Genomic DNA, 9250 nt, shown 5'->3' with positions numbered 1-9250 from the left:
ACTAATCATCAAAGATAATCATAGAAAATACTTCAAAATGTCATTACAAACAAAGATTAACATACTAATGGCTATAATCAAGCAAGGGATTGTTGTGTTTTTGCACAAAGGCTACAATAATACATAAATAATCAATCTAAATGCTTGAAACTTAACAAAAATATGGAAAGATTTAAGAAACCAAACCATAAACAAGCATAAGAATGAGAATCTAGATAGTAATCGAGCTAAACCGAACAATGTAGCTTGAATCCGGACTAAAGCTAATGCTTCCGGAGCCTGAAAATTGCCTGTGAAGCTCTCCAAAATTCCAGAGTTACGAACAGAATGCTTCTGTTTGCTTTTTATATTTTTTTCGATGTCGCACGGTCGTGCACCGATCGCACGACCGTTCTCTTTATGCATTATTGGAGTTACTGTTCATGACATCAGCAGAGTTGACTGGTCTTCGATCTCGCACGACCGTTCCTCATATGGCACGACCGTTCGGTTCCGGGATCTTGTTGCACGGACTGAAGCACTGGTCGTTCATCACCGGCTGATCTTGGTTTGTCGGAGATGCACGGTCGTTCCTCAGACCGCACGACCGTTCTGCTTGCCCAGGTCAGTTTTCTAACAGAATGTCCGCAGCTTTGTCGTTTTGTCCGGAAAGTCCTCGTTTTCACTATCACCTTGTCTGGTATGCTGTTTTAGGCCTGTAAACAAAAGTATACTTGATTAAGTATCCGAATGACGGTTTTACGGCCGAAAACACATAAAATGGGGATAAAATGGGGGACTAAAATATGTGTAAATTAGCGAATATCAAATCTCCCCACACTTAAACCTTGCTTGTCCTCAAGCAAGCTAAACTAAAATGCAATAAAAGATAGAATCAAACAAGAATGATAATTTACACACTATTTTATTGAAAACAAATATAAACAGTTAGCCGGTTTTTCGAAAGGCAACATCAAAAGACTCAAACCCAACAAGCATATGCAATTATATAACGACAACCAAAAAGCCGTGACTTCACATTTAATTGACTCAACATGTTAATCTTCACACAACTCACAATGTTCACACACACTCGGTTTTACTTGTGAAACATACATAAAATGTGTATGTGCAAACACTCAATGCCTTGTCAATGAAATGTGCAATATCATAAGCTTGTCATAAGATCTCGTCTCCACCAACTAACATGTGAAAAAGTGTAAATCAAGAGGTCTTTACGGGTTGTAACGTTAGGCTTGGGCGAAGGGTATGGAAATGGATATTTAAAGTGGAGAAACGGTTAAAACTTGGTTTTAGCGTTTAACTAGAGTAAAACAATACAAGTATACATACAAACGCCTTCAAAAAGCGACTTTTGTGACAACGAGCTCATAAACAAGATTTTATCATTTAAGCATTCAAAATTTGCTCGGTTTTTGTCAACTTCACCCTATTTTAGGGCGTTTTATTTTCTGGGTGTTTTTTTTATAACATACTAACAAACTGAGTTATACAATGGAAAGTAAACTATAACAAGCGCTAGTTAAACGATTATTTCGGCCGAGTTTTAACACTAAAAGGTTTAAAATATAAAAAAGGCTAAATATGGCTAAGTGGGTGATAATATTGGGTAGACAAAGGTAAACGGGAAGGCTCGACATGGTTAATCCTAAAGGGTAATGTAAGGTTTACGGGAAACATAACATAAAGAACAAGGTTTACAACAAAGGGGTTATCTAGGTGCCTCTATCACTTCTACACAAATTCGCAAGTTCATGGTCTTAACAAGTATACTAGTGACAAGTTCTAAATTACACATAACATCCGGCTCACTCCTATATCCGAAATGAACAAATATATAACAATATCAAGGCTCAAATATACTCACGTAACGGAAGGAATGGGTAAAAGTGTGAAAACTATCATGCAAGTCTTTCTTTGTTTGTCACGCTTTCCGGTTTCCTTTTTCAAAAATATTTTGCTTGTCGAGTTTTTATCAAGTCCGAAGCAACACAACCAACCAGTTTATTTACTAAAATATATACATAAACCAGATATTTTTGAATGAATTTTCTGGTTTTTTTTTTCAAGAGGACAAACAAAGTTAACCCCCTCCCCACACTTGAACTTCGCATTGTCCCCAATGCGAAACCGAAATATAGAGAAAAAGGATAATAGTACCCCCCTCAAGATGATATCTGATGAAACGAGACTTCCAAAGCTGTGTCTGTCATATGCTCCGGTCAAAGACTTGATAGCCAAAATCTGCAAGTATGTCATACGGTACAGCAAAACAGAACAGTAACAGAATAAACACAAATAAACCATAATGTACAAAAATAAACTACCAATCCAAACAAAGACAAAACATAAAGTAAAGTGTTTGAAAATAAAATACAATCCGAGGGTGTTTGAAATACTACGCAAAAAGAACACCCGAAATAACAATTACTGAATAATAAAAACCACTAACGAACAACACCACCATATCCTACTCGTCATCACCATCATCGTCTCTCGTGAAGGATGGGCCCGCATCACCATAACCAGGTGGGTTCCACGGTGGGAACTGTGGAGGGTGCTGAAAGTAGTCTGGATATGCATGATGCATCTCCCCGAATAAGTATGAAAATCCGGCACTCACCCCCTGGTATAAACTCTCCTGGCTATGCCTAAGCTGATCCTGAGTGGCTCTGAGCTGATCCTGTCTAGCCCTGATCTGGTCCTGGCTAGTCCTAATCTGGTCGATATAAGTCCTATGCTGCTCCTGCGTAACTCGCATCTGCTGGAACTGCTGGTAAAACTCTGGCCACTCCTGATGCTGGTGGTAATCATGGTGCTGCGGCTCATGTGGCGGTGTCTGTGGCTGGTGTGGTGGCGTGTGCGGCTCATGCTGCTGAACTTCATGCTGCTCCTCCATTTCCTCATCCTCATCGTCTGCTGGAAGTGGGGGCAACGGGTCCCATACCTCGTTATTCAGACCCCTCAATCTATCCCCATCATCCGTTTCTGCGATAACCCCCATCGCCTTCAATGAACGGATGTCAACATATACGCCCTCAGTCACCATCGTAAGACCCTCAACTACCTCGTCCGTCATCAACCCCATGCCATATGCAATCTGAGTCACATATTGACCCCCATGAATCTGACTGTTGGGGGTGCGACCGGAACTATTCACGAAATATTCAGCCATCCATGCAGCGAAGTTTATATGTGCTCCTTCTGCTAGCGCATATAATAAAATAAGATCCGGTGTTGGACAGTTGCCTAAACTGTCCATGCGGCCGCAGGTGGTGTGGCTGAATATGTGGTGCATCACTCGATGCAATGGGTCGCGCAATCTTGAGGCTTTTGACATTCGAGGGTCATATGGGTCTCCAACCGCGATTTGCGTCCAAAAGTCGCCCCGATCAACCTCGCTGGGGAAGGTGAACTCGTCGGTGAAGAGACCGGAATCCATATCCTCGTCAGTGTAAATTCCAAGTCTTCGACCCAACCTTCCCACCGTCCAGTTATGCCAACGACCGCCCAGTCTGAAATTTACCCTCTTTTTGTAGCGGAAGTTGGGGACTTTATGTGCTTTAGGTTTCTCGTAGGAATAAGTGGCGAAAAACTCAATCGTAAGCTCTAGGTAAATTGGGCGGTTGATATTCACTAGACGCGCAAGTGGGACCGTCAACATGTTTTCTAGACGGTCACGCTGATGTAATTCGGTCATCACACCCCAATCAAGCCTCCTAGGGACACCAAACTGCCCTCGCCTTCTCCATAGGGTGTCCCGTCTTGGGATACAAAAGGCTTCTCGTTCATCATTGTGGTTAAACTGAAGGAAGGGATGATCCATCTGCATGAGGAATATAGTTAGAAAACATGGAACAGGAAAAATTTCATTCGAAAACAGCAGAACGCACAATTATGAAGGTTCTGTCAAAACTGATCTGGGCAAATAGCACGGGCGTGCGGCCTGTCGCACGGCCGTGCGTCACCGAGATCGAGCACTAATGGCCGGAAAATGTCGTAACCGCACGGCGTGCGACCAACGGCACCACCGTGCGATACCGAGCCAACATCAAAATCAGTGAACAGCCGGCAAGGCACGACCGTTCCACCAAGGAACGACCGTGCAACCCCGATTCTGCAGATTTTTGAACCCCTGCACTATTAACAGCCTGATTTTTGCAAATTTCAACAAGTTTTGTGCAAACAGTGGTTAGAAAATCAACCGGTTGTTTACGAGACATGATTCTAGCAAGGGCTAGGGTTTTGATTTGTTTATGAAGAGAACCCTAGAGAATCCTTGAAGAATCGAATGAATCTAACCTAGAAAGTGAAGAAACGGAAAATCTACAAGAAGGAACATACCGTGCGAAGAGATGGGTGAAACCGTGCGAAGAAACCGTGCGATTTGAGGTAAAAACGCTCTGGAACGGCTGCTGGGATTGGCACGGCCGTGCAACAGCTGCAGATGTGCCTGTTTACAGCAGAATGCAGTTTCAGCAGCCGATTTCGCCGTTTTTCACCATTTTTACCATCCGCAACATGTTTTAACAATATTCCTACGCAGACCCTTCACTCGGCACGTATAAAAACTGTACAAACTAACGGAAACTACCAAACACTCCTAAATTACGCTAAAACTAGAAAAACACATAAAAGGACGATTTTACCCCTAAAGCGCTTTTGACGCTCTTGCTACATTTTTGATCCACGAGTCAGTAGCATAGACTCTCTCCTCCCCACACTTATGATGTGTGCGGTGTTTGGAGCTGAATGACCTCCGCCGCCGACTCTATCGGCCCGGCAACGTACAACTTCAAGCGATGCCCATTTACCTTGAAAATAACGCCGTCCACGTTCTCTATTGCAACAGCCCCATACGGAAATACCTCTTTAACTGTGTATTGGCCTGTCCAACGTGAATGAAGCTTCCGGGAAATAAGCGCAACCGCGAGTTGTAAAGAAGAACAAGATCGCCCGCTTGGAATTCTTTGTGGTCCTTCAAGCGTTTAACGTGCAATCTCTTCGTGCGCTCCTTGTACAACACGGAGCTTTCATAAGCGCGTTGTCGCAACTCTTCCAATTCATGAATCTGGAGAAACCGGGCTTCACCTCCGGTTTTTAGGTCCAGACTTGCGGTTTTAAGAGCCCACATCGCTTTATGCTCCAACTCAACCGGCAAATGGCATGCTTTTCCATAAACACGCCTAAAGGGCGTAGTCCCAATAGGCGTCTTGTAAGCTGTACGGAAAGCCCACAACGCTTCATCAAGCTTATCCAACCAATCCTTGCGGTTTGCACCTACCGACCGCTCAAGGATTCTCTTCAGCCCCCGGTTCGTGATTCCACCTGCCCGCTTGTCTGTGGATGATAGGGCGTGGATAAACGGTGATGCACACCGCAATGGGACAAAGCTCTCTCGAGCTGAGTATTACAAAAATGCGTCCCTTTATCACTGATAAGCGCTTTCGGAGCGCCAAACCGGGCAAATAAGCTTTTCAAAAATCTCACGACCACCCTGGCATCATTGGTGGGTAAGGCCTGTGCCTCCGCCCACTTGGATACATAGTCAACTGCGACCGGGATGTACTTATTACCTCGTGAGGGGGGAAATGGTCCCATGAAGTCTATCCCCCAGATATCAAAGACTTCACAAACCTGAATCCAGTTCTGAGGCATTTCATCACGTGCCGATATATTTGTCGCCCTCTGGCAGGCATCGCACGCTCTAACCCAACTCTGCGCATCACAAAATATAGTCGGCCAATAAAACCCAGAATCCAACACCTTCTTGGCGGTAAAGTTGGCTCCATGGTGGCCTCCGGTAGGTCCTTCGTGACAATGGCACAGAATATCGGTCGCCTCCTTTCCTGAAACACATCTCCTAATCACCTGATCGGCACCAACCCAAAACAAGTAAGGGTCATCCCAAATGTAGTGCTTGACATCCAAAAGAATTTCCTCTTTTGCTGGTGAGTCAACCCTTTAATCAGAATCCCGCAAGCAAGGTAGTTCGCAAGGTCGGCGAACCATGGCGACTCATCGCATATCTCAACACTCATCAAAGACTCGTGTGGGAAGTTGTCATTTATGGAATCCCAACGCGCATCTACAATGTCTCCATGCTCTAACTGAGACAGATGGTCAGCCGCTACATTCAACACACCCTTTTTATCTTGGATTTCAATATCGAACTCCTGCAGCAACAAGATCCACCTAATCAGACGCGGTTTGGCGTCCTGTTTGCTGAAGAGATATCTGATGGCAGCGTGATCAGTATACACAACGGTTTTCGAAAGCACCAAGTACGATCTAAATTTTTCAAATGCGAAAACGACCGCCAAGAGCTCTTTTTCTGTCGTGGTATAATGCTCTTGAGCATCGTGAAGAGTCTTACTCGCATAATAGATCGGGTGAAAGTGCTTTTCTCTCTTTTGTCCAAGAACGGCCCCTATAGTGTAATCAGTCGCGTCACACATAATTTCAAACGGCAGACTCCAGTCTGGTGTAACTAAAATAGGGGCCTCAATCAACTTTTTCTTGAGAAGGTCAAAGGCTCTCAAGCAATCATCTCCAAATATGAACAGAGCGTCTTTCTCCAACAAACGGGTCATGGGCCTAGCGATTTTTGAAAAATCCTTGATGAATCGCCTATAGAACCCCGCATGACCAAGAAAGCTCCGTATCGCTCTCACAGAGGTGGGGGGCGGAAGTCGTGAAATGATATCCACCTTGGCTGGATCGACCTTCATACCAGCATGCGAAATCTTGTGTCCCAGAACTATGCCCTCCTTCACCATGAAGTGGCACTTTTCCCAGTTCAGGACAAGATTCGTCTCCTCGCACCTCTTCAACATCCTTTTCAAATTTTCAAGGCAATGATCAAAGGAGTCCCCAAATACCAAAAAGTCATCCATGAAAACCTCCATAGAATCCTCGATCATATCATGAAAAATAGCAACCATGCACCTCTGGAAGGTCGCTGGCGCATTACACTGCCCAAAAGGCATCCGCCGGTAGGCAAATGTGCCGAAGGGGCAGGTAAAGGTAGTCTTCTCCTGATCCTCAGGAGCAATAGGAATTTGGAAGTATCCAGAGAACCCGTCCAAGAAACAGTAATATAACTTCCCCGACAGACGTTCCAACATCTGATCGATGAATGGAAGCGGGAAGTGATCATTGCGAGTAGCATCATTGAGCTTGTGGTAGTCAATGCAAACTCGCCACCGAGTGACGGTATGGGCAGGAATTAGCTCATTCCTATCATTTGAAACTACAGTCATACCACCTTTCTTAGGTACAACCTGCACCGGACTCACCCACACAGAGTCAGAAATAGGATAATCATTCCGGCATCCAACAACTTAATCACTTCCTTCTTCACCACGTCTTGCGTATTCGGATTTAAATGCCTCTGATGCTGTGCACATGGTTTGTACTCGTCTTCCATCAGAATCTTGTGAGTACAAAAAGAAGGATTGATGCCCTTGATATCCATGATTTTCCATGCAATGGCTCTCTTATGAAGTCTCAGAACCTCGAGAAGCTAATTTTTCTCATCCTTTTCCAATGATGCCGAAATTATGACCGGTAAGCAACGCTCCTCGTCCAGAAATGCATATTCGAGATGTGGTGGGAGTTCTTTCAACTCCAAAGGCGTCGGATCTTCAACCGAAGGCTTTGCTTCCTCTTCTTTTACATGGCTAATTTCTAGAAACCTCTCCGGACTCTGGGAACCATCGTCACCAATCTGATAGACTGGCTGCTCGAAATCGTGGCCCTCCTGCGTAATGCCAATAAGGTCCCCACACGACAGACGTGTGTCCGAATCAATCTCGTCAACAGTGCCTTGAAAATGAGAGCACACACATGCGTCAACAATGTCGACATAGTAAAGCATGTCATCGTGACTTTGCGGATGCTGCATTGATCTTTTAATATCAAATGTCACGTGCTCGTCATTTACTCGGAGCGTGATTTGGCCAGCTGCCACATCAACAATCGTCCTTGCTGTGCTGAGGAACGGGCGTCCAAGTATTAAAGGCACTCTTGAGTCTTCGTCCATGTCAAGGATAACAAAGTCCACGGGGAAAACACATTTATCGATTTTTACAAGCATGTTTTCCATAAATCCACGCGGATACTTTATTGAGCGGTCTGCCAACCGAATGCTCATTCTAGTGGGTGACGGCTCACCCAGATCCAGCTTAGTAAAAACCTTATATGGCATAAGGTTGATACTCGCTCCCAAGTCAGCCAATGCATGGCTAACAGACATGTTTCCAATCAAACATGGGAGCGTAAAACTACCCGGATCTCCCATTTTTGTGGGCAGACGGTTTTGCAGAACGGCGGAACAAGTTTCATTCATCACCACACATGATATATCCTCGAGCTTCTGTTTATTCGAGAGGATATCCTTTAGGAATTTCGCATTCTTTAGCATCTGGGCCAAGGCTTCAACAAACGGTATATTAATATGTAGTTGCTTAAACAACTCTAGGAACTTACCGTATTGCTCTTCGTTTTTTTGTTCTTCAGCCTGCCTGGATAAGGTACTGGTGGAGTGTAATCTATGACCGGCTCCTGGACTTGTGCTATACTTGCTGGGCGTAGCCTGGCTTGCACCTCGTCCGGTGTGTCAGTCGGGACCGCTCCAGTGATCGACGATGAGTCCGATATGACGGGTCCGATAGTTTTTCCACTCCTGGTCATGATTGCATTCACATGCCCGCTCGGGTTTGGTTTTGTATTACCAGGAAGACCACCTGGGGGTCTTTTGGACATCATCTGCGCCAGCTGACCAACCTAATTCTCGATATTTTGAATCAAGGCTTTCTGACTCCTCATTTCTCCCTCGTTAGCTAGAAAACGATCTTCGCTTTGTTGGTATCGTTTTTCGGAGCTAGAGAGAAGCTGAGCCATCATATCCTCCAGCTTGGAACTAGACTGAGGGGCTTGCTGCTGGGAGCTACTCCCAGTGCCCTGATTCTGGTACGAATATGGACGCTGCTGGTAAGGTTGGTTGTATTGCTGGTATTGCTGACCCTGCGGAGGCACTGGAGCACGCTGAGTGAACCCCAATGGGTTCTGATTACCTGTATTCGCTCGCCACCCAAAATTTGGGTGATTTCTCCAACCAGGATTATAGGTGTTGTTGTAGAGATTGTTCTGTGGCCTCACCTGATTACCCACAAAATCTACTTCTTCGTGGCCCTCATACACGACTCCCTAAAAGCATGCACCAGGCTCATGTGACACTCCACACTGG

Source organism: Helianthus annuus, chromosome 13 (assembly GCF_002127325.2).
Source record: "Helianthus annuus cultivar XRQ/B chromosome 13, HanXRQr2.0-SUNRISE, whole genome shotgun sequence".
NCBI lineage: Eukaryota > Viridiplantae > Streptophyta > Magnoliopsida > Asterales > Asteraceae > Helianthus > Helianthus annuus.
This window is presented reverse-complemented; position numbering follows the sequence as displayed.